The sequence below is a fragment of the Mus caroli genome, unplaced genomic scaffold, assembly GCF_978045245.1.
Source record: "Mus caroli unplaced genomic scaffold, Mus_caroli_1 scaffold_14, whole genome shotgun sequence".
In the NCBI taxonomy this organism is placed as follows: Eukaryota; Metazoa; Chordata; class Mammalia; order Rodentia; family Muridae; genus Mus; species Mus caroli.
Genome location: NW_028227269.1, coordinates 57,850,102 through 57,875,137, shown reverse-complemented (window position 1 = coordinate 57,875,137; position 25,036 = coordinate 57,850,102).

Sequence of the window (25,036 nt, the reverse complement as noted above, 5' to 3'; positions counted from 1 at the left end):
CCTCACCAGGATCTATGAGAACAGGATTTCTCCAGATGAAGATGATGAGAACTGGGAGCAAACATCCTAGAAAGAACACAAGTTGTCCATACCACACCAATGACTTAAGAAGTCTCCTGCAAGTAGTAGGAACCAAAGATGCCTGTTCAGAAGAGAGTGTGCAATGTCATTATATAAAGCAGAACTAGGACACCAGAAACCCAGTGACAACTATAAAATGGAAACTAAGAAGACATGAAAGCTTTCTCTATAAGGTGCAGCAATGATGCTAACACCACTCAAATTTCTCAGCTTAGCACTAGGAAGGTGGTCTCCATTAAGAAAAGAAAGAATATGCACAGTTTCCTTGTTCATTACTTCTGTACAGAACGCCTAGTATGGTAGTTAATCTTGAATGTCAAATTGGCAGGTTTAGAATCACCCTGGAAAACAGATATTTGGCATATTTTCAGGAGATTTTCCAAATCAGGTTAACTAAGGTGGGAAGACCAAATCTAAATGTGTGGAAATGTGCAAGATCTCAAAAATAAAACAAACAGCAAAAATAAAAATAAAAATGACAGCTGAAGGGTTTACCACTCTCTGCTGCTTCCTTGACGACAAATACAGTGTGGCCAGTCATCTCACACAAGGAAGGTTTCTGCTTCCTTGGCATCCCACCACAATGGATTGTTCCCACAACAAAGCCAAAATTAATGTTTCCTCTGTGTTGACTTTTTTCTGATATCTTACCTCAGAAATTCAACACCTAGGTTGGTTGTATAATTTGCTTTTGGTAACACTGCTTCAATAAACATTGATATATAAGCATCTCTGTGATATACGGACTTGTGCTCGTCAGGTAAATAAATGCCCTAGAGTGGTATAGCTGGGTCATACAGAATTGATTTTTAGTTTTCTAAGAAACCTCCATACTGACTTCAGTAACAACTGGAATAGTTTAGCTCCCATGAGTCCGTGTGTAAGGAGCCTCATTCTTAGCAGCCATAAAGATGGAAGAAGTCACAGCTTTTGCAAGAAAATGGATAGAACTGGAAACAGTCTTATTAAGTGAATTGAGATAACCTCAGAAACACAAATATCTTATATTTTCTCTCATTTGTCCTTCCTAGACTTTACACAGAAACTAGAGGAACAAAGGAGATCTAATAGGCTGCCATAAAGAGAAAACATGCTCAACATATAATATATCCATCTATAAAAGCTTGTAGAAGTTAATTATTTTTAAAGGAATATGACAAAACTGGTTTTTCTCTTGACCAAGCCCACTGTACCTGACAAATGCTGAAGTCAGTTAATTCTCTAGACCCATACCATAATCCCATACCATTTTGAGTTGAAGTTTCTAAGTCGTGGTTTTTAACCCTGACACAAGCAAACCAACACCTGACACGATTAAAGCCAATTTTACCTCTACCTGATCGTATTCTGTGATGGAGTGTTACAGTTTGAATCTGAAATGTCCCGGCACTACTGAATTATGAATTCCTGGCTTGTAGTGAGGAGGTCATGGGGAGCACTTAAGACAGGGAGTCTGCCTGGTAGAAATAGATTATGAGGAAAATGTTTTTAAAGTGATGCCTGCTCCTGCTTCCTGTCTGTGCTCCCTGTGCCCTGGTGGCACTGAGACTCTGCTGTCAGAACAGTACCACCATTATCAACCCCGCTGGGTTAAAAATCTAATACCACATGACAAAACAAACCTGTCTTCCAATGGGTTGTTTCTGTCAAAGCAGGACAAAAGTAACTACACAGATACTGAAGTAACCAGCACGCATAGCGGAGTAAGTAACACACATACATACTGAAGTAAGTAACACACACACACACACACTGAAGCAACTACTACAGGTATTAACATAGCACACACATTGATAAGTCCCAGCTAACTCATGCCCCTTGTGATTCTGTTCAAAACTCATCCCCAGTGACATAGTGACCTAATCATTTCTCAAATCTTGATGTATTTTTCTAAGATATTCAATATCATGTCATATATTTATTGTTTATATTGAACTAGAATTGCATCTCATTTGTGCAGGAGTGAGTGAGTGAGTGAGTGAGTGAGTGAGTGAGTGAGTGAGTGAGTGAGTGAGTGAGTGCATAAAAAAACACTAATCAAAGAAAAAGAGAGTCTGACTTCTTTACAAGTAACAGACCATAGAGAGAATGAATTTTCCAATTCTGAGAATTTACAGAATCACATTTAGAAGGTCGCTTGAGAAACTAACAAACAGTTCTGATGCTCTGAGTCCTGTAAGTGTATCAACCAAGAATTAGCATATAAGACCCCAGTGAACATAGAGCTTCTGCTTCTATTTTATTTTATTACTTTTTTTTTGTTTACAGTCCAGTCATTATCCCCCTCCCAGTCCACCCTCCCACAGTTCCTCATCCCATTCCTCCTCCCCCTTCTCCAAGAGAATGTCTCCAACCCCCACTCCCATCCCACCAAACCCACCCACTCCCTGGGTGCTCAAGTCTCCAGAGTTAAACAAATCTCCCACTAAGGCCAGACCAGGCAGTCCTCTGCTGTGTGTGTCTGGGGCCTCATATCAGCTGGTATATGCTGCCTGGTTGGTGGCTCAGTGTCTGAGAGATCTCAGAGTTCTGCCTGGGTTAGTTGAGTCTGCTGGTCTTCCTATGGGGTCACCCATGGAGAGGCCCAACAAGCAGCTGACTGAGACAGACACAGATACTTACACCCAACCAATGGATTGAAGTAGGGGACCCCTGTGGTCAAATTAGGAAAAGGCTAGAAAGAGCTTCAACTTCTTTAGAATTTTAACACATGGGCAAGAAAATCTGATTCGCTATTTTCATTCTTTTAGATTTAATTTTTTTGTACTTTAATTTGCAATTTTTCTGGTACACTGTGGAATAACTGCCTTCTGTGTTTCTCTGGATGGCTGAGCCACCCTTAGCCATTGATTAAAAAAAATTTCATAAGATATATTTAGCACTCATTACAGAATCTAAAATGTTTTCTGAAGTAACTGAAAGAGTGCTTGCCAGGTGCCCCACTTTCTTAAACTCAAAGATACAGAGACCAAAATGACTTTATCAAAAGCTCAATGATTAAATGGAAGCTGTGTATTCACGAAACTCGCAAGTCCCTTTACTCGGAGACTTTCTAACTAGGTCATAACTATCAGGATTTTCCCATGTGCCATTTTGGCAGTAAGTAGAGAAGTATGAACCAAGGAAGACACAGAATTTGACTAGGCTAATTCATCTGAAATATATATATATATATATATATATATATATATATATATTCCACAATTCTTTTTTTTCCAATAGTACATTCAGCAAAATATATATTATGTATTTATTTAATCTTTAAATTTCATAATTATGATTATATTTAAAATTATATAAATATAAATTTATATAATTACAGAAATATATGTAAGGAAAGCACATGAGTAAACACAAGCATATATGTAATATGTATGTTGTGAATTCAGAAGATTAGATAGTCATGAATATCTTCACAGAGAGAACATCTATAAAACCTGTTAGTTAAGAAAGAAAAAGCCTTTTCCAATTCTAAGAACTGAGGCTTGAAATTGATTAGGATCATTCACATTTAAATATTCATTTTCAATTTTCAGTATGATTGCAGTAATAATTGAATTTTTCTTTTGCACTGTAACCAAAAGCATATTTATACTTACATCTTATAAACTTAATTAAATTGATAAGCAAGACACTGTATTCTTCTCATTACTAGGAAATGCCAATGTTCTGTTAGACTTTCAAGTAAAAAGAAAAAGAAATTTTGTCTTTGTTTTTCATTTTTAAATAACAATATGAGGAACAAAGAAATCGTCTAACACATTTCACAGAGAGGTTTTGGTAAAAGCCTAGAGCTGTCAGGAGCTATTACCACGAATGGAGCCTGGCATTTCAAAGAAAGAAAAAGATTTAATTTGATTTCAAAAGATAAATTGAAATAGAAACCATGGAGATGGGAACCTTGTAATCCGACTGAAACAGAGGAAGGGCTTTCAGAGCAATTATTCTCATTTTTAATGTGCTGCATTTTGAAGGGAAAACATTATCCCTACACTGGGCAAGTGAGGAAAGAGAAATCAGTATGCAGGTCTGAATGATGGTGGCAGAATTTGCAAGGACCATCTCAAGAAACAGATGTGCTTTCTTTGATGTCCCTGCAAATGTAATTCTGAAGAGTCTACTTTAAAATTTTAAAGATCCTGGGTTCACAGCAGATATAGATGCTTATATAACCACCCCCTGAAATTTTCTTCTCTGGTGATGCCCATAGGAATTTTTTACCCTAAAAGGAGCTGACTCTTCTTGGGTGCCATAGACAGTCCCAGTAGGAAGTCAGATCATTCTGTGTCACAGTGAGTACTTAACTGGAAAAGGGAGAGCTAACACTAAGTGAAACTCATCCATATCCTTTTTCCAGTTTGTTTTTTATAGATAATCATTTCAGAAAGAAGGAAAGCAGAAAGCATTCCTTCTCCAGAAAAAAATAAAGAAAGAAATAAATAAATAACAGTAAGGATAACAACCTAAATGAGAGATCTGTAGGGAAGCAGAAAGAATTTCATCTGATTCCACTATCAGAGAAGACTGACAGTGTTAATGTTTTCCTAAAGCAGAGAGCCAACTAGTTTTTTTAATCCCCCAAATACTAATCTGAGACCTAAATAAAAAAGAAGATAACGATACCTACTATTCAAACACAAGAAAGCAGCTAGTGTTGAAAATCATAGTAGCTGATTTTCAACTGTGTTAAAATAATGTGGTTATCTTCAGAATCAAATATTCAGAGTAACAAATGTAATATTGCCTTCTCTTCTTTCTTAAAGGGAGTGTTAGCACAGAAAGTAAAGAGCCAGTTACAACCATGACTGAGAAGGAAGAAGTGAAGAATCACAGGTTCAAGTCCCTGCTCACCACCAAAAGCAGAATCCACACACGTAAGGACAGCGGACCTCTTATTTCACAGGAAATGTAAGTAAATCACTTATGAGACATTAAAGGGAAAGTTATATTAATCATATTCTGTGACATACTATGTTAAATACTAAATTAAAGAATTTATTTCTTTAATGGTTAGTTTAAAGATATCCAAATTCTAATTAAAGAATCTAATATAGAGGCCAGCAAGATGGCTCAGTGGTGTTTGTCTGATGATCTGACTTTGATCTCTAGAAATTGCATAAGTGTAGAAAGAGAGGACTTATTCCACAAATTTGTTTTCTGTCCTCCAAAAACATATACACATATTCACAAATAAATGAATCTTCAAAAAGTAAAAAAGTATCTAACCTACCACTGTACTTTGTCAGAACAAGTAGGTGTAAAAAATCTTTTTCTATTTTTTTAAATTTTATTAGATATGTTCTTTATTTAAATTTCAAATGCTATCCCGAAAGTTCCCTATACCCTCCCCTGCCCTGCTCCCCTACCCACCCACTCCCACTTCTTGGCCCTGGCGTTCACCTATACTGAGGCATATAAAGTTTGCAAGAACTAGGGGCCTCTCTTCCCAATGATGGCCGACTAGGTCATCTTCTGCTACATATGCAGCTAGAGATAAGAGCTCTGGGGGTACTGATTAGTTCATATTGTTGTTCCACCTATAGGGTTGCAGACCCCTTCAGCTCCTTAGGTACTTTCTCTAGCTCCTCCATTGGGGGCCCTGTGTTCCATCCTAGAGAAGACTCTGAGCATCCACTTCTGTATTTGCCAGGCACTGGCATAGCCTCTCACGAGACAGCTATATCAGGGTCCTGTCAGCAAAATCTTGCTGGCATATGCAATAGTGTCTGGGTTTGGTGGCTGATTATGGGATGGATCCCCGGGTTGGGTAGTCTCTGGGTAGTCCATCCTTTTGTCTTAGCTCCAAACTTTGTCTCTGTAACTCCTTCCATGGGTATTTTGTTGCCTATTCTAAGGAGGAATGAAGTATCCACAAGAAGAAGTATCCTTCTTCTTGATTTTCTTGTGTTTTGCAAATTGTATCTTGGGTATTCTAAGTTTCTGGGCTAATATCCACTTATCAGTGAGTGTATATCTAGTGACTTCTTTTGTGATTGGGTTACCTCACTAAGGAGAATATCCTCCAGATCCATCCATTTGTCCAAGAATTTCATAAATCCATTGTTTCTAATAGCTGAGTAGTACTCTATTGTGTAAATGTACCACATTTTCTGTACCCATTTCTCTGTTGATGGACATCTGGGTCCTTTCCAGCTTCTGGCTATTATAAATATAGCTGCTATGAACATAGTGGAGCATGTGTCATTATTACTAGTTGGAACATCTTCTGGGTATGTGCCCAGGAGAGATATTGCTGGATCTTCCGGTAGTACTATGTCCAAATTTCTGAGGAACCGCCAGACTGATTTCCAGAGTGATTGTACAAGCTTGCAATCCCATCAGCAATGGAGGAGTGTAAATAGTAAGATGCAGAGAGTATATCAGCTTCCAGAAAAATCAGAGGGACCTCTATAAGACAGAGGAGTCATGTGAAAGGGAATCTGGAAACATAACCTCTATCAAAAGATAATTGTGTAATGATTTTCTTGGATAAAAGAAGATGACATATGTACCCCAAGTAGGACAGCACAGAAAAGAAAGATAAGGATACCAGAAAAGGACTCTGCAAAACCTCAGGATGAGTGGGTGTACCTTGCCAGAGCATCAGTACCTGCATACAAGTGAAAAATGGAGAAGACAACACTTTCATGTTCAGTACTTGTATGCACTCCCTGTTTCCTCCTTAAAACTCTCTCACAATGTGAACATGAGTAGCCCATCTCAGATATTAAGATATTGACTGTCTTATTTATTTTTGCATTCCTATAACTCTGACCAAGGCAACTTACAAAAGAAAACATTTAATGGGAGTTTACAGTGTCAGAGGGTGAGCCTATGACCATCATGATGGGGAACTTGACAGTAGGAGGCAGGCATGGTGCTACAGCAGCATCTGAGAACTTACAGCTTATCCACAAGCATGAAGCTGGGAAGGGTTAGGGAGGAGGAACTGGCTTGGATATTTTATAGCCCACCCAGTGACACACTTCCTTCAGCAAAGCCATACCTTACCCCCTAATCCTTCCCAAACAATTCCACCAACTGTGGAGCTCAGCATTCAAACCTATGAGCCTATGGGGCCATTCTCATCCACATCACCACACAGAAATTCAATATTCCATAAGGAACCCTTCTTCACTCTGTGGTAAATGACAGAAAGATGACAGTGGCACCAGAGTTCTCCCACAACATCCTCTCTAATTTTAGGGAGCAGTGTGAGGAGAACAATATTGGGGACAGAAGAGTTGTGAGGGGTGCTTGTAAAATCTATTAAGCATCTTTTCCTTCTGAAAAGTAATTTTGACACCTGAGGAACACTACTGCACAATGAAAATCTTGTCTTAAAGATGTTTTTAATGAGTACGCCTCCAATCAAACAAGAAATGTCTTTTCCTGAAAATAATTAAAGAGACAAAGAATATAGAAAAAAATCACCCTTGTCCTTCCTTTGTGACAGGTGATCCAGTCTCCCTATTTCCCTTCTGCTCATCTGCTCTCACTCTGCTAATGGCCAATATGAGAATTACATTATGGCAAAGAAAATAGGATATGCGGAAATTTTATTTTTTACTGTAGTTCCTTAGAAATCCTACCAGACAAAGCATAATAAACAAAGACACAATCTAAAACACAATCATTTGCTATTAATAAATAATTAAGAATTTAAAAGAAGTAATGTCAGACAAAAGTGAGGAAAGTGAATCTCCCCGAATGGATCTGTCTGATCTTGTTTATTGGCCAACAATATTTTCTTCAATTTAGTTAATAATAGCTGATCTCCATAAATTCAATATTTGACAGTACACATATAGCATTAAAATATATTTAAAGTACAAGATATAATGAGACATTTTAAAGATGTATTTTCTTCATAATTATTTATGGGGGGGGAAGGTTATGCTGAAAGAGGATATCAGATGCCCAAGAGCTGGAGTTATGAGTAGCCCTGCCCAAGGTAGATGCTGTGTAGTAGCCCAACTTGGGCCCTCTGTAAGAGCAGATTATACTCTTTACCACTGAGCTGTCATTCCAGCACACAATATTTTTATGAAAGCTATAGTACTGACAAGGAGTTATTATAATTAGTAACATTATACATATATAATGCACAAGATATTGTTAATAACAACTAATTAGTCTTTAAAATCATATTTGGAATACCTCCCAGAAAATGGGGAAATTGGTTGTCCTAATAATAACCAAATAACATAATTGTATAAGTTGGGAAAATGTTTTTTTCTTCAGATATTAGGTTTGCAAAAGGGAAAAAAATGTACTGAGGCAGAACCTAATAAAATATTTCACCAATGGCCAATTTAAAAATAGCATATAATGATGGATAATCATGAATCCTGAGCCAACTTAAAAAACAAAAACCAAACTAGATATTTCAGACAGAAGGAGTTTTAACAGGCAAATTTTCACAGTTCTTAAAGTTGCTAGAAAAAAAAAAAGATAGGGAATTTGGAGGAACTTAAAGATAACTGCAAAATGCAGCTATGGTCTCAAGGTTTGGGGCAATAAAAGAAGAAAGTTAGACATATAAAACCCCAGAGGCTCAGAGAAGGACTGTGTGAGCCAATGCATAGGCAACAGAGGGGTTTGCTTTGACCATATATGAAGCTAGAGGGCTGACAGCTCTCCTGGGGTGTAGGGCCATGTGCACAGTACACAAAAATCAACACTCCACTGCAAGCCTTTTGGTCTCCTTGTCAAAAGACAGCCAGCAGCGACCCTAGGATATGCACTTTGTTAAATTCTATGCCCTTAGCCCCACAGAAGATCACAAAGAAAGTTTGAGTAAGAAACTAATAAACAGCACTTTCTGGTACAACAGAATGCTATTTCAATCTCTCTCTTTCGTTCATTTTTTACTTAACGTGTAAGGGCATTTTGTCTACATGCGTGTCTGTGCACCAAATGTGTGCCTAGTGGACACAAAGGCCAGAAGAGGTAACAGATCCCATGGAACTAAGATACAGATGGTTGCAAGCTGCCTTATTAGTGCTGAGAGTTGAATGCAGGTCCTCCAAAAAAAAAAACCTCATTGCTCTTAACTGCTGAGCAATCTCTCTGGTCCCTGTTTCCATCAGTCTTTACATGAATGAGATGTCAGTGGTCAAACCTACAAACAGTAGAAGTAAGTGCTGAGCTGTCCCTCCTTCTGGAAGTCATATCATTAAAAGATTTGTGAACTGACCAGAGGAATCCCTCATCCCACTGTGAAGTAAACTTCCAACATCAAATCTTTACTAATTATTCATCAAACTTGGTGATTTATGGATGCTGCTTCACTTACCTGTAAGATAATGATGCTATGGCCCAACCAAGAAAAGTAAAATTTAAGGTTTAAAGTTCTGTTACCACTAGAATTTAATCTCCACATATATTAATAAATTGTTTTCGATACCTCATGAGAAAGGAGTTAAAGATTCCAAAATATAAAGCTGTAATGCAACAATCTATAAACATTTGTTCTTATACCCACAGGTAAGTATAGTGTTCATGCCACATCCAGAAAATGTCTCTTTGCAATAGACAGAGATCACTACAGAAAACCACACCCAATCAAAATGCAGAGTTGTGGAGATCAGTCCCAATGAATACATCTACAAAACACTCCCATACCTAAGACCCAGGGAATATTAAGAAAGAAGGGACAGAGAGATTGTAAGGGGATTGTCTCTGGCATTGTGTCTCCTAGTGACATCAGAAGCCACACCTACAAAGTTTCACCAATAGGACTATGCATGTGCTCAAGAAAGATGACACCAATGATCACGCCCAACTGGACAGAGAAAATCCTACAAGGCCTCAACCCTACTCAAAGAACTAAAGGCAGCTAAGGAGTGCTGAGGGTGAGAGAAACAGTCTTCCTCAGGGAAGAGCACAGCATTTGGCTGTACAATGCCTAGATGTCATCCCTGAAAACATATTAATATATGTTTATCATGTATAATATAATATGTATATAATATATTATATAATAATACAATAATATATGTAATGCACAAGTAACATATGGACTCAATAGGCTTTATTTGGGAATATATATGTGTGTATATATATATATATATATATATATATATATATATATATATATATATACACAACTATATTTACTATATTGATGCTAATGGGGAAAGAGGCCATAAATTTGAAGGAAAGTGTGGAGGAATATATAGGAGGGTCTAGAAGGAATGAAAGCAAAGGGAAAAATGAAATTAAATTATAAACTCAAAATTAAACAAAAGAAAACTATATTGCACCATAATAAAATTCTATAGGAGAAACAGACCATAAATTCAGAAAAGATAAAGGGATGATCGCAAAGTTTTGCCAGTGTTATTCTATGTAAATGACTTCAAAATATTTAAGATATTCTTTGGATGCATATAAATATTACTGATATTATTGGCAAATAAAGCATTTTAAAAATTACATCATTTGCATCTTCTTAAAGTCTTGATGGAAAGCATTAGATTTTGACATAAACCTGTATAAGAGACTCCCTGGGTTATCTTTGTTTTTAAAGTGCTTTTTTGTGAGGAAGCTAGAGAAAAGATCCAAAGGCCACGGAAATGTTTCGTGATGCTCTCCTCTATGTTGGACTTTGTGTCCCTTACCTTTCCCTCACCCAGACACCTTCCTTCTTCTTCTACCCAATTTATTTTCTTCTTAATCTTTGATTTTAAAGGAAAATCTCTTTCAGTAGAACACCATTGAATAAGATTGCATGTGTACCTGAAAAGTTCATAATGAAACCTAATACTTTGTATGCAATATAAACTGAGCTTTAAATTCTGTTAAAAAAATAATATCCCCTCTGGATCATGAAAATAGATAGAGGACCCTGAGAGAAGACATCATAAGAAGTGGGGATAATGGAATACTGTAACTTGGAAGCAGAAAGGATCTACAGAAAGAAGAGCAGCAAGAGGGAATCTGGGGCAGGAAGGTGGGGGAGTAGTTTCAGTCACCCATTCTCATCTGAGGTCTGAAAATACTAAATGGAAAAGAATCCAGAAAGACTGTGGACTATTCTGAGTCAGAAAAATCTCATGCTAACACATCGTCCTGGGATGTCAATCATTCCTTTATGCAGATTATCCCAGATGTATATACTAGCTTCCTGTTAGATGTGTGGGACTCAGCTCGGTCATCCACTATGGTTTTAACTTAATATTTCTACCCAAAGAGTTCTTATTTTATTTTCTAATGGCCCCAACATCCAAGAACAGTGATGCTGGTAATTTAGATATGCCAAAAAAGAAACCACAGAGTGATTCTTTTAAGGAAAATAAAATATCTTGATCTAATAAGAAAAAATATATAATATACTGAGTTACTAAACATTGAAGTAAGAACAAGTCTTTAATCCATGGAATTGTAAGTGAATGAAAAGTGCCAAACCCTAAGTGCAAGAATAAAGACCACAGTCCAGTTCATGCATGTATGTGCCCAAGTAATGGCACATTAATAGAAAAGCATTAAATGTGCAGATAAAAGATGGAAACACATTCTAGCTGAGGGCAAGGCGTTGTCACTGAAGGAAGGCATTGTGCCTCACCTATGACGTGAAGCTTCTTATAAGTCCATAGGAGAAACCCTGTAGCCAGGACCTCATACGGTTTCTGCTCTCAAGGTCCCCATGATTATTAGAACACGTTTCCTACAGAAAAGGAAGGACAGTGGTATTCTATTCTGCCCACTTCCATATTCGTCCCCAGACAGTATCCCTGCTTGGTATGATTTGTCATCTTATCAACTGAGAAATGCTGTCACATAAATCGCTTCCCTGGAGTCTTCTCTCATAGAAAGCTCTCAGCCTTGCACCACTGAGTCATTTTAAGTCTGAAAGTGAACTTGCCTCAAAACATGAAAGTAAAATGCCAAAATATAAGTATATGAAGAATTTAAAGTTCTAGCAAGTTAGATCTTTTAAATAGCTCCTTCAGAAAACTGTGAGATAACAAAATTTAGTCTTTCAAAAATGGATTAGTGGCCACAGACCAATCTAGAAGCAAATGAATGGGTCTAAAACCAGCTTGGCAGTTAATTAGCTACATGTCTCCATAAGTCCACTCACCAAAGCCTACCCAATGAGAGCTGTCTAATGCATATGTGGAAATACCTGATTTCCCGAGTCTCCCCATTCAGGAAGCAACATACTTCATAATGGGCAGATGCTCTTTTCAGGAAAATATTTTTAAAATATTAATTCTTTAACTCTTCTTGATATTCAAATGATCAAGGCAGTAGACATTTATATTTAAATATTCAGCTGCTATAACATAATTTCATTGATATCAATTCAACTATGGATTTCAAGCAATCTGTTTGACAGGATAATGAATAGATTTACTCAAAAACTATTTATAAGAGTACAAGCACATACATTCTTCTTCTTTAAGTTTCACTTTTAGAAAATGCAAGATTTTATTTCTTCAAAAGCCAGGCAGGCAGTGTTTTCTCTGCAGGTAAGAGTACCTTGAAGTAAGAAGAATAGCACTTTATGCCACATCTCACATCTGGAATGTCAGTCTTACAGATTCATCTTGTGATAGCTCAACAGGTAACTTCTCAGTCAGGTTTTCTTCTCACCTCATCCAAACAGGAGATTAGAAACATGCAGTGTATGCTTTGATGGTAAGACCAGACAATATTCACCTGGAAGCAAAAGGTGAAATGGTCTGAAGTCTACAAATCATTGTGTTATAATGGCATTCCATAGCCTGTGGCTTCTCCAATAATTAAAAGCACACTGACAGTCTTAAACAAAAGCTATAAGAAAATGTCAGATTCCTCACTAAAAAGACACCAAGTGAGAGCAAAGACTGCCAAAAGTTAGCTCCGCAAGTGAAACCTTGAATATTTGCAGGAAAATATGCACATCAAAACTTAGAAAACTTAGAGAGCAAAGTCACGTGCATACTTTTAGTCTCAGCATTCGGAAGACAGAGGCAGGTGGATCTCTCTGAGTTCAAGGCCAGCCTGGTCTATAGAACAAGTTCCAGGACAGCCAGGCCACACAGAGCTTGTTTCAAAAAAAAAAAAAAAAAGTAACACTAACAAACAACAAAAACAGTAGAAAACAGAACCATGTAGGCTAAGATTTTCAAACTTGGTTCATTTGAGGTCAAATCAAAATGTCGATAAAGCAAGTATTTATCAGGTATTTATCCTCAAGGATAAATATTTTAGTATTTGTTGAATAAAGAAGTTAACAGAACTTGGTTCGACTAGGACAAAGCAGTAATGCCTGATTCACATAGGCTCACTTTGAGGGAAAAGCATAACACATACTTGAAATACAGTCTCTCTTAATTCATGCCGGCCCCTTGCTGCCATCAAATTAGATTTTGATTATTTTCTCATTGAACTTCTGTCCTTGGAGATGCTAATTTTAGAACTTGTTCATTCTTTTTAATGCCATCAGGTTTGGCAAGCAGTAACATCCAGAAGCCATGTTCTGGTCTAATGAAAGGCTGGACACTTCAAACTGACAGGAAATAAATGCATTTCCCTCCTGAAAAATTTGTTATAATGAAAAATCACTTGATTTTTCAAAATTCAAATGTCACCTCACCAGATATTTGGCAAGTAATGTATCTTCTTTCACATTCCTTCCTCTAATTACCGGGCAGAGAAAGAAGAAGGAAGCCCAGATTGCTTTGGCTTATATTTCCCTGGGATTGATGGGAAATGAGTTGTCTTAATATATCCCAACTACTGCAGTAACTGATTGCCCTGTCTTTCTATAAATATATTACCAAACTATGTTGTACCTTGAGTTAAAACTCATTTTAATCAGTGTTACACAACACGGTAGATGATTACCCTTGCTGGTTAACAATTAAAATTTTAAAGTTATTTTCCACAAGAGTTGGTAGAGCACGTCTGTAACCCATGCACCTGAGGAGGCTAAGGCAGGAGGATCATGAACTCAAGGCTACTCTGGGCTATGAAGAAAGACCCCTCCTCAAAGCACAAAATAGATAGATGATAGATAGATAGATAGATAGATAGATAGATAGATAGATAGATAGATAGATAGATAGATAGATAGAATTTTTTATTCTTTAAAATTAGGTTAGGTTAAGGGTTTAATTGAATGCCTAAAAGGAAATACAAGTTTAAAATTTGTTTCATTAAATGTTTGTATCATTTGTTAAGTATTTCAAATACCATTCTTTTCAATATTTGTACCATATCATATTTTATAATAAAAATTAATAGCAGCAACTATTACTCTCTTGGTTTGGGAATCTGGAGTGGATGTTATACTCTGTACCTTCACACTAAAGCCCTTATTTACCTTGCTGCTCAGGGAAAGGGGGTCTCTTCTGTCGACTGTACAGCTTACAGCTTAGTCTACTTCCCTGTGAATTATACTTCTCCAAAATTATTTCCTTATGTAGGACCATGAGCCTGTCTCACAAAACTTTACATGGATGACTGAATAAAGGAAGTTATAAGGACTTCATTTGAGAGCTCTCCAAAGACCTTCTGAAACTTGCAGCAAACTTCTGCCCACACGCAGTTCTCTCATGAGTATTATGGGAAGAACATGCTCCAGAAATTTTCTTACACTCTAATCTCTCTGTCTCAGAGTTAGTTTCCTGGGAAACCTGACCAAAAATAGGTGGTGCCTCTAATGATCTGAAAAGACAGACTTCAAAATTAGAATCTCAAATCTGAATCACCCACCAGCAAGCTGGCCATGAGGATCCTGTGTCTGGTGGTAGGTGGGATGTGGATAGTTACAGAGCATGCTAAGATGTCGCAGTTGTTCAAAGCCTCACCAGTGTGGATTATAATGTGATGCCAATAGCGGGGAGAGGAAGACACTCTTAGGTGAGACTTGAGTGTGTTTAATAACTTAAGAGCAGTAATGAGCTGGATTATGGTCTGATGATTCTTGCTAGTGCCATGGATAAAGGAAGGAAATAGAAATACAGAGACTAAGGATAGGTCTGTATCCATGTGACAAAGTATGAATTTAGAACACCTTTATATACACTCACTTCTTTGTAACCACAGAATAGAACATACTAGCGGCTAGGGCAAGAACAAATTTAAAAACAGTAGAATTCCAAAAGGACTCAAAGCTCCATTGCTGAAGATAATGAAGTACTGATGCTAAATTGGCCTTTTAAAGTAGGAAAAAAATAAGTAAATACTGGCAGAGTTAAAAGATCTAGTCAAGGTGTAGCAGCCCAAAAAAAAATTATAAAATTAGAGATGAATGTGGAGTATGCTAAATCAAGAAGGACAGACTATAAAGTTGAAAGGGGGTCCTCCATCAGGACACCCTCCCCTAGTGCAGAATTTGACACTGACAAAGACCTTGAATAATGGTAATGAACCCAAGATAAAGAAAATCTAGGGTGGTTCTAGAAGAGAAGAGTTAAAAAAAAATTGTAGTTCATGCAATCTGAGAGAGTACCCCTAAAATTGCTGTGATAAAAGAAGTAAATGTCTTAGTGTGGTTCATCACCAACATTATGAAGATTTAAAGAACTGATGTCTAGTGGTTATAAATTATAGAGAGTCAGCAAACCAACTGACTGACTATGTTTCTATAGAATCCAGGTAAGGTACCCAATTCACCACAGCAGCTGGGAATGTGCTGGGAGGAAGGGCACCAGCTTCCCTGACTGTCTTTCTCCAGCTCAGGGTTGATGTTAGCCATGCTGTAATATAGCAGGGCTCCTGGATAACAGTGAGGGAACAAAAGAGGCTAAGATAACAGACACTGAGTAAATGTTGATTGCTTAAGAGAAGCCACATAGCAGTGTCCCAGGTCTGTCTGAGTAGTTCCACCAGTCCCATAGGCTTACCCAATGCCACCGAATGAACATACTTGTACCTGGTAAGTGGCAAAACATCCGCAGTGACCTACAAGACAAAATCCAAGACAGTGTCTGAGATAGCAAGTGGAAAACAATACTACATCCAAAAGGAAACAAAAAAGATTGATGTTACTTTTCAAAATAAAAATGATGTAAAAGTGATGGCCTCTGTTATATGTCCATTTAACTCACAAGTCTAAGAAAAACAAGATATGTTCTGGAAGATTACAATTGACTCCTAAAACTCAATGAATTGCTAGCTTCAGAGACAGATGTTGTGCCAGATGTGGTTTATTTGCTAGAGCAAATCAGTATGCTGAGTACACAGTGGGCAGCAGTCATTGGTCTCTATCAAAGAGAATGATTAGACACAATTCCCATTCACTTGGAATAAATAATTGTATTTATGTTCATTTCTCAAGACTGCTTAACTCTACTTTCCCCTATTATGATGTAGTCTGACGTGCTCCGGACCTTGTGAGCATTTGACATAGAATCTAATTGATCCATTACATAATAGCATCATGCTCATTAGAGACAATGAACAAGAAGTACCAAACACCATGGAAACTTCAATAACACAAAGTGCACCATGAAGAAAAATAGAAAATTTATAAAGCCTCAAGAGCCTTGTCTATTAGTTTTAAGGATTCTTTACTACAGTCATGCTAGAACATCCCTTTTAAGGCAAAAGGCAAACTTCTGCATTTCATGCTTTCCTCCTAGCAGGTCTTACAGGGTCTAAAGGCAGCATATTCCCATGTGGGAATCATTCTCTTATCAGCTCTCCTAAGGAATAAGCAAAAAGCCTGTAACAATTGGGAGAATTGGATGAAATCTAGATTACAAAATTTCTGTAGAGCAAGTATGCAAGTATAGAGTAAATTTTACATTTCCCCTGCTACATGTGTTAGTCCACCCGACTAGTATATGATATTATGGTGTCTATGGTAGGAAAAGATGATTCATAGAAAGGCTTATTATCTAGCCACAATATAATTCCATGGTGTTGCAGGTTACTACCAGACCCTGCAAAGGATAAGGGCTTGCCTATAGAATGTTCTATGTTCACATAGCTCATCATCAGACTCATCTATGAGGTTGGACAGACCCAACAGTAAACCATCATATTATGGATTAAGTTAGACATAAATAGATGGTACAAATAAGTGTTCATACAGGTTTTCTAGATAGATAGATCATCAGGTCATCTATCATGACATTCTGTGGGTGAAGGCTTTTATAACAGGTTACGTAGAAAAAACACAGACATTAGTTCATGACTGGGTTCATTCAATATATGATGCAAGGTATATGATGTATACATATATGTGATGATTTTATGTTTTCACTTAACATATTTATATTTTATTATATTAAGTATTCAATTTATTAATATATGATATAAACACTTTGTATATATTTTAAATATATATGTATATATATATGACTTTATATATACATACATATAAATATATACAGATTGATACACAGTAGTGAAAGGCTTGGTTAATAGTTAAAATTTTAGAAACTGGGTTAATAGAAAAAATAGGAGGAAAATATGAAAATAAGCATAAACAAGTCAATGGCCTGTCTCTACACAAAGGATAAATAGGCTGAGAGAGAAATTAGGGAAACAACACCCTTCTCAATAGTCACAAGTAATATAAAATACCTTGGCATGACTCTAACTAAGGAAGTGAAAGATCTGTATGATAAGAACTTCAAGTCTCTGAAGAAAGAAATTAAAGAAGATCTCAGAAGATGGAAAGATCTCCCATGCTCATGGATTGGCAGGATCAACATTGTAAAAATGGCTATCTTGCCAAAAGCAATCTACAGATTCAATGCAATCCCCATCAAAATTCCAACTCAATTCTTCAACGAATTAGAAAGGGCAATCAGCAGATTCATCTGGAATAACAAAAAACCTAGGATAGCAAAAACTCTTCTCAAGGATAAAAGAACCTATGGTGGAATCACCATGCCGGACCTAAAGCTGTACTACAGAGCAATTGTGATAAAAACTGCATGGTATTGGTATAGTGACAGACAAGTAGACCAATGGAACAAAATTGAAGACCCAGAGATGAACCCACACACCTATGGTCACTTGATCTTTGACAAGGGAGCTAAAACCATCCAGTGGAAAAAAACAGCATTTTCAACAAATGGTGCTGGCACAACTGGCGGTTATCATGTAGAAAAATGCGAATTGATCCATTTCTATCTCCTTGTACTAAGGTCAAATCTAAGTGGATTAAGGAACTCCACAAGAAAACCAGAGACACTGAAACGTATAGAGGAGAAAGTAGGGGAAAGCCTCCAAGATATGGGTACAGGGGGAAAATTCCTGAATAGAACAACAATGGCTTGTGCTGTAATATAGAGAATCGATAAATGGGACCTCATAAAATTGCAAAGCTTCTGCAAGGCAAAAGACACCGTCAATAAGACAAAAAGGCCACCAAGAGATTGGGAAAGGATCTTTACCTACCCCAAATTGGATAGGGAACTAATATCCAATATATATAAAGAACTCAAGAAGGTGGACTCCAGAAAATCAAATAACCCCATTAAAAATGGGGCTCAGAGCTGAACAAAGAATTCTCACCTGAGGAATACCAAATGGCAGAGAAGCACCTGAAAAAATGTTCAACATCCTTAATCATCAGGGAAATGCAAATCAAAACAACCCTGAGATTCCACCTCACACCAGTCAGAATGGCTAAGATCAAAAATTCAGGTGACAGCAGATGCTGGCAAGGATATGGAGAAAGAGAAACACTTCTCCATTGTTGGTGGGATTGCAAGCTTGTACAACCACTCTGGAAATCAGTCTGGCGGTTCCTCAGAAAATTGGACATAGTACTACCGGAGGATCCAGCAATACCTCTCCTGGGCATATATCCAGAAGATGTCCCAACCGGTAAGAAGGACACATGCTCCACTATGTTCATAGCAGCCTTATTTATAATAGCCAGAAGCTGGAAAGAACCCAGATGCCCCTCAACAGAGGAATGGATACAGAAAATGTGGTACATTTACACAATGGAGTACTACTCAGCTATTAAAAAAAAGGATTTATGAAATTCCTAGGCAAATGGATGTACCTGGAGGGCATCATCCTGAGTGAGGTAACCCAATCACAAAGGAACTCGCACAATATGTACTCACTGATAAATGGATATTAGCCCAGAAACTTAGGATACCCAAGATATAAGATACAATTTGCTAAATGCATGAAATTCAAGAAGAACGACGACCAAAGTGTGGACACTTTGCCCCTTCTTAGAAATGGGAACAAAACACCCATGGAAGGAGTTACAGAGACAAAATTTGGAGCTGTGATGAAAGGATGGACCATCTAGTGATTGCCATATGCAGGGATCCATCCCATAATCAGCTTCCAAAAGCTGACACCATTGCATACACTAGCAAGATTTTGCTGAAAGGACCCAGATATAGCTGTCTCTTGTGAGACTATGCCGGGGCCTAGCAAACACAGAAGTGGATGATCACAGTAAGCTATTGGATGGATCACACGGCCCTCAATGGAGGAGCTAGAGAAATTACCCAAGGAGCTAAAGGGAACTGCAACACTATAGGTGGAACAACAATATGAACTAACCAGTACCCCGGAGCTCTTGTCTCTAGCTGCATATGTATCAAAAGATGGCCTAGTCGGCCATTACTGCAAAGAGAGGCCCATTGGACTTGCAAACTTTATATGCCCCAGTACAGGGGTACCCCAGGGCCAAAAAGGGGGAGTGGGTGGGATTGGGGAGGGTGGGTATGGGGGACTTTTGGGATAGCATTGAAAATGTAAATGAGGAAAATACCTAATAAAAAAATAAATTAAAAAAAAAAAGATTACCTGCCTCTCCAAGGGTAGCCCACATCTAATGACAGGCTGACTCTGGCCACCTGACCTTATCATTGTGCTGAGTCACTAGACAAGGCTGCTGCTTCAACTGTGTTGCTGTTCCATTTCTTCTTTTGTCTCCATCTGTTTCTTCTTTGGTCTCCATCTTGGTCTCTTCATTTTCTTACAGTCCGTGATACTAAAAGCATTCCACAACAAACTCTGCATGTAAATCTTTACAAGGGTTTGGGAGGAGCATAAACATAAAAGTGTTATGGCTACAGTGTCACACAGTTTGTGCTTTATTCTCTCCTCAGTATTGGTTACTTAATAAAGCTACATTCTCATGACAATTTCAGGGGATAGAAGCTATTGTTATTTCTGCTTCATAAATAATAAAAGCGGGTTCAAAGGGATTGAATTAATTCCCCAAGCACACAGGCAAAGTTCCTAATTAGGTATTTATATTCCATTTCATTTCAGAAAATGATATGAATCTGTGGCCTAAAATTCATGAAAGAATAGTTAAGGCTAAAAATGTGGCTCTTTTCAATGCTAGCATTCAAACTTAATATTTCAGAGTGTAGAAATGCACCCCTGCTTCTGCTGGTAACCCCAATAAAAACTCACTGGTTCAGCAAGTTGTAATTCTGGGCAATAATGACTTTGATCTGTTGTGGGTTCCTCTATTGGAATTTATAGACATGCACATGTGTATTATGTTTCCCAATGAAAAGTTTGTCCAAATAAAGAATAGAGACTTGAGAAGAATCCTGTCACTCTTTTATAACAGCATCTAAAAAGGTCTGTAAAATTCTGGAATATTTGTCACTACTCAGATTTATCATTTCCAGCTAGCTCTAAAGCTGAGGGAAATTCCCTCATCATGGCTATACTGCCATAAGCAAATCACATCTCAAAAACATCAAAATAACAGTTTCACAGCAGAGGGAAACAGGACTGTGGGAGAGAATGTCAAAGAGTTAGACTGTATGGTATCAGCAACCTCAAGAATAGCCAGCAACCTCAAAGCTGGCAGCATCCCTCTAAACAAAGCTTGGACCTGAGAAAGACATGGCTAGGATGCAGAGCCTCCATCGTAGAGGTGTCACTACAGAGCTTGTCTCTTAGCATCCTCTCTCCTCATTTGACTGTAAAGCATCTTTTACCTCACATTGGCCATACCCAAGCACATGCTCTAAAACACAGACAATGGGTAATGCCTCTGTGTCATATCAGATTTAACACATTTACTGTCTCAAATCAGTTGTCATTTAAACATCTATGTATTTTTTTCTAAAAAGGTAACTTAATTAAATCACATTTTTAAAGTAAATATATGTTGTTTCCATCTTTAGCACACTGGTCAGAAGATGTGTTGAGACTCTCTTGGAAGTTGCAGCAAACTTGATTTTTTTTTCCCCAGGGCAATAGCAGATCTCTCAGTAGATGAGTTAGGGAGTCAACCAAGCATTTGGTTGTAACATATCCTAAAAGTAAGTTAGGCATATCCTGCATAGCCTCATAAAAATTACTTATAACTCCTGTTCCATCAAGTTTCTAGGTATTAAAAGAATTGTGCATTACAGATGAAGTAGGGAACAGATGTGCATGTTCGCCAGAGGTTTGATGAGCCAGGATAATGGTTCTGTATTGAAGTGCAACTAAATGTTACAGATGCTAAATTAGCTGCTTCACATACTTCTAACTTGCTATGCTGAACAAGTGGGCAAAGAGACAGAAGCATGACCATATTCTAAAGAAATGTGGTTTTTATTTCTATTACAAAGTGTCAGTCTTCTCCCTTTTTGTAACTTTGTTTTGAAATAAGCAAAAGCTAACAGGAAGTTACTAACAAAGAATAAAATTACTAAAAATTTTAATGTTGTACCTATGACGTTTCAAAATAAGTCCAGAAATGATCATGCAAGCACCTATACCACAATGTAATTTCCTTTTATTTATTAATGACTTACATTTATATTTAATTTCTGTTTCCTGATTATTTTTTTTTATTCACTTTACATCCCACTCACTGTCCCTCCTCCAGGTCATACCATCTGACAATCCTTCCCCTTCCCTTTCCCCTTCCCCTTCCCCTTCCCCTTCCCCTTCCCCTCTCCCCTCTCCCCTTCCCGTCTCCCCTCTCCCCTTCCCCTCTCCCCTCTCCCCTTCCCCTCTCCCCTCTCCCCTTCCCCTCTCCCCTTCCCCTTTCCCCTTCCCCTTCCCCTCACCCCTCACTCCTTCCCCTCACCCCTTCCCCTTCCCCTTCCCCTTCCCCTTCCCCTTCCCCTTCCCCTTCCCCTTCCCCTTCCCTCTCCCCTTTCCCCTTCTCCTCTGAGTGGGTGGAGGCTCTGCCTGAGTATTCCCCAACTCTGGCAGGGTTAGGCACTTCCTCTGTGACTGAGGCCAGACAAGGCAGCCCAGCTAGAAGAACATATCCTATGGACAGGCAACAGTTTTGGGGATATCACACATATACACCAGTTGTTCCAGATCATCATGAAGACCAAACAACATATCTGCTATATTTGGGGGGGGGGAGAGCTGGATCCAGTCTGTATATGCTCTTTGGTTGGTAGTTCAGTCTCGAAGAGCCTCAATGGCCCAGGTTGGTTGTCTCTGTTGGTCTTCCTATGATGTTCCTATCTCCTTTGGGGCCCACAACCCTTCCCCCAACTCTTCCACAAGAGTTCCCAAGCTCCATTCACTGTTTGGCTGTGGATCTCAACATCCTCTGAGTCAGCTGCTTGGTGGAGTCTCTCAGAGGACAGCCACTGACTTTGAGACTAGACTTCTGTCTGTAAGTATAACAGAATGTCATTAATAGTGTCAGGGATTGGTAATTGACAATGGAATGGGTCTCAAGATGGACCCGTTATTGGTTGGCCATTTCCTGAGTCTTTGTTCCATTTCCCCCATCCCTGAATTTCTTGTAGACAGGATAAATTTTGGGTGAAAAGTTTTGTGAGTGAGTTCATGTGCCTATCACCCCACTGGGTGTCCTGCCTGGCTACAGGAGGTGGCCTCTTCAGGTTCAATATCACAGCTAAGGTCACCCCATTGATTCTTGGGAGCCTACCCTATCCCAGGTTTCTGTCACATCCATTCTTAACAAAACTCCTCAACAAGCAATGAAAAATGTGAAGTTAGAGTTTCCAGTGAAGGGAATGAAACTTCCTTAATAATTGGTTCTTCTAAACACCAGGATCAAGCCATAGAGATTCAAAATCTATTTGAAAGCATCTCCTTAAGTGCTAACATTTCTCCAAGTCCCTGATCCATAGAACATGTATTTTTGATTTATGTTCACAGAGAACAAAGCAGAGATTTATTTACTGGGATCCTTCTAGATTATCAGTTGAAATCACCAAAAGGATTTTAGACAGTCACTTTCACAGTACTCTGCCATGTGCTAGGGCCACTGAACCTTACTCATTAAACCTAAAATAATTCAAATTTTACTGCAACCCCCAAAGCCCTAAATTTACAAAATCAGTTACATTAGGGTGTTTAATTTTCTGTTAATTTATTTAGCTGAATACAAGTCTTACAATCCACTAATGAGATTACAACTCAAAAATGAGAATACTTTACTTCTAATTTGATATGTATTGTTGGAACAATAGCCATTCTTGGTCTTTGAGACAGATTTAGAGAAAGACAACAAAACTCCCTTTCTATTTGTGAAAATTCTCAATTGGTTACAGGCAGGTAACATGGAGCATTTCACATCCATGCAAGCTTAAGGACAAAAAAGTACATTGTCTTGCTCTACCTCCAGGGCACAGGCACAGGAAGCAGATCCACCAATAATGAATCCAGACATCTCCAGGGAAGACTGTGAAGTCTTCAGGTAAATGCAGGAATCAGACATTCTCCTGCAGACAACAGGAAGAGCTCAGCACAAGTGAGGCCCAGCCACAGAGACTCATCAGAAGTGATGTAGCTGGAGGACCCAGATGTACCTGAAAACATTTAAACAGATTGTTCAGGAGCAAGTAGTGTCCAGGTTGTGGCTTCTGGTACCTGTGATACTTTGTTGTCATTGAAGCCAGACTGTACACATTTCTAATGCTTCTGTGAGCTTTTTCTAATAAATTCATTTTCAACTTAAAGTTATCTAATCAGTTTCTCTTGCCAACAGCCAGAAACTCTAATTGGCATAGTTCATCCATTTTCAGTTGTCTTACATAGTATTTTCATTTCTGTTTGTTAAAATAATATTTTGAATTTGTATTTGCCTGAGGTTCTACCTCATTAGTCTTGGAACAATGCTTGATCTTTTTTCACTATTTTTCTTTCCTTTTTAACAATTCGCTAGTGGATTTTCTCAACTATTCAAATTTTTTTCTTTAAGATATAACTTTGTTTACTTACTTTTTATTTATACTGCATGTGAACGGGAGTGTGTTGATGTGTGTAGGTGCTACATGCCATAGCATGTGGAGGTCAGAGGATGACTTTCACGAGCCAGTTTTCTCCTTCTACCATGTGGGTCTCAAGGATGGCTCTCACCTATCAGGCTTGGAATCAAACTCTTTTATTTGCTGAGCATTCTTCATTGAGCATTTTAATTTTGTTCTTCTAAGATGCAGCCTTATTATATATCATGTATGAGAAGTAGGCATGTTCATTTCATTCTGTGTTAAAGCTTTTATACTTTTATAGAAAGAGAAATGTATGATCTTTCCTTCTGTCCTTGTTACTATCAGCTTTGTCTCACTGATAGTGAGGTCACCACATCACTCAAGGACTCAGTGGATTTTCCCTCAATGCTTTTTTATTTCTTTACATGAAGATAGCAGTGGATTTTATGTAATTGCTATCTATTGTATTTTTAAATTTTTACTTTATTATTATTGTTAGAATAGGCATAAACCCAATGGAAATATGGAGGTCAGAGGAGGTCTTGACACCTTGGCACAAACTAGAGTAACCTGGAAAGAGGGAGTCTCAATTGAGGAAGATGCCTTCTTTAGATTGTCCCATGGGTACATCTCTAGGGTATTTCCTTGATTAACGATTGATGTAGGAACACACAACCCACTGTGGGGGGTACCATTTCTGACAAGTAGGTCCTGGGTTATAAACAAAAAACAAACTGAGCAAGACAGTAAGCAGCTAACCACCTTGAGTTCCTGCCCTGACTTGTCCCAGTGATGAATTCTGATCAGGATATGTAAACCAAATAAACTTATTCCTCCCCAAGCTGCTTTTCATTATGGTGTTTAAC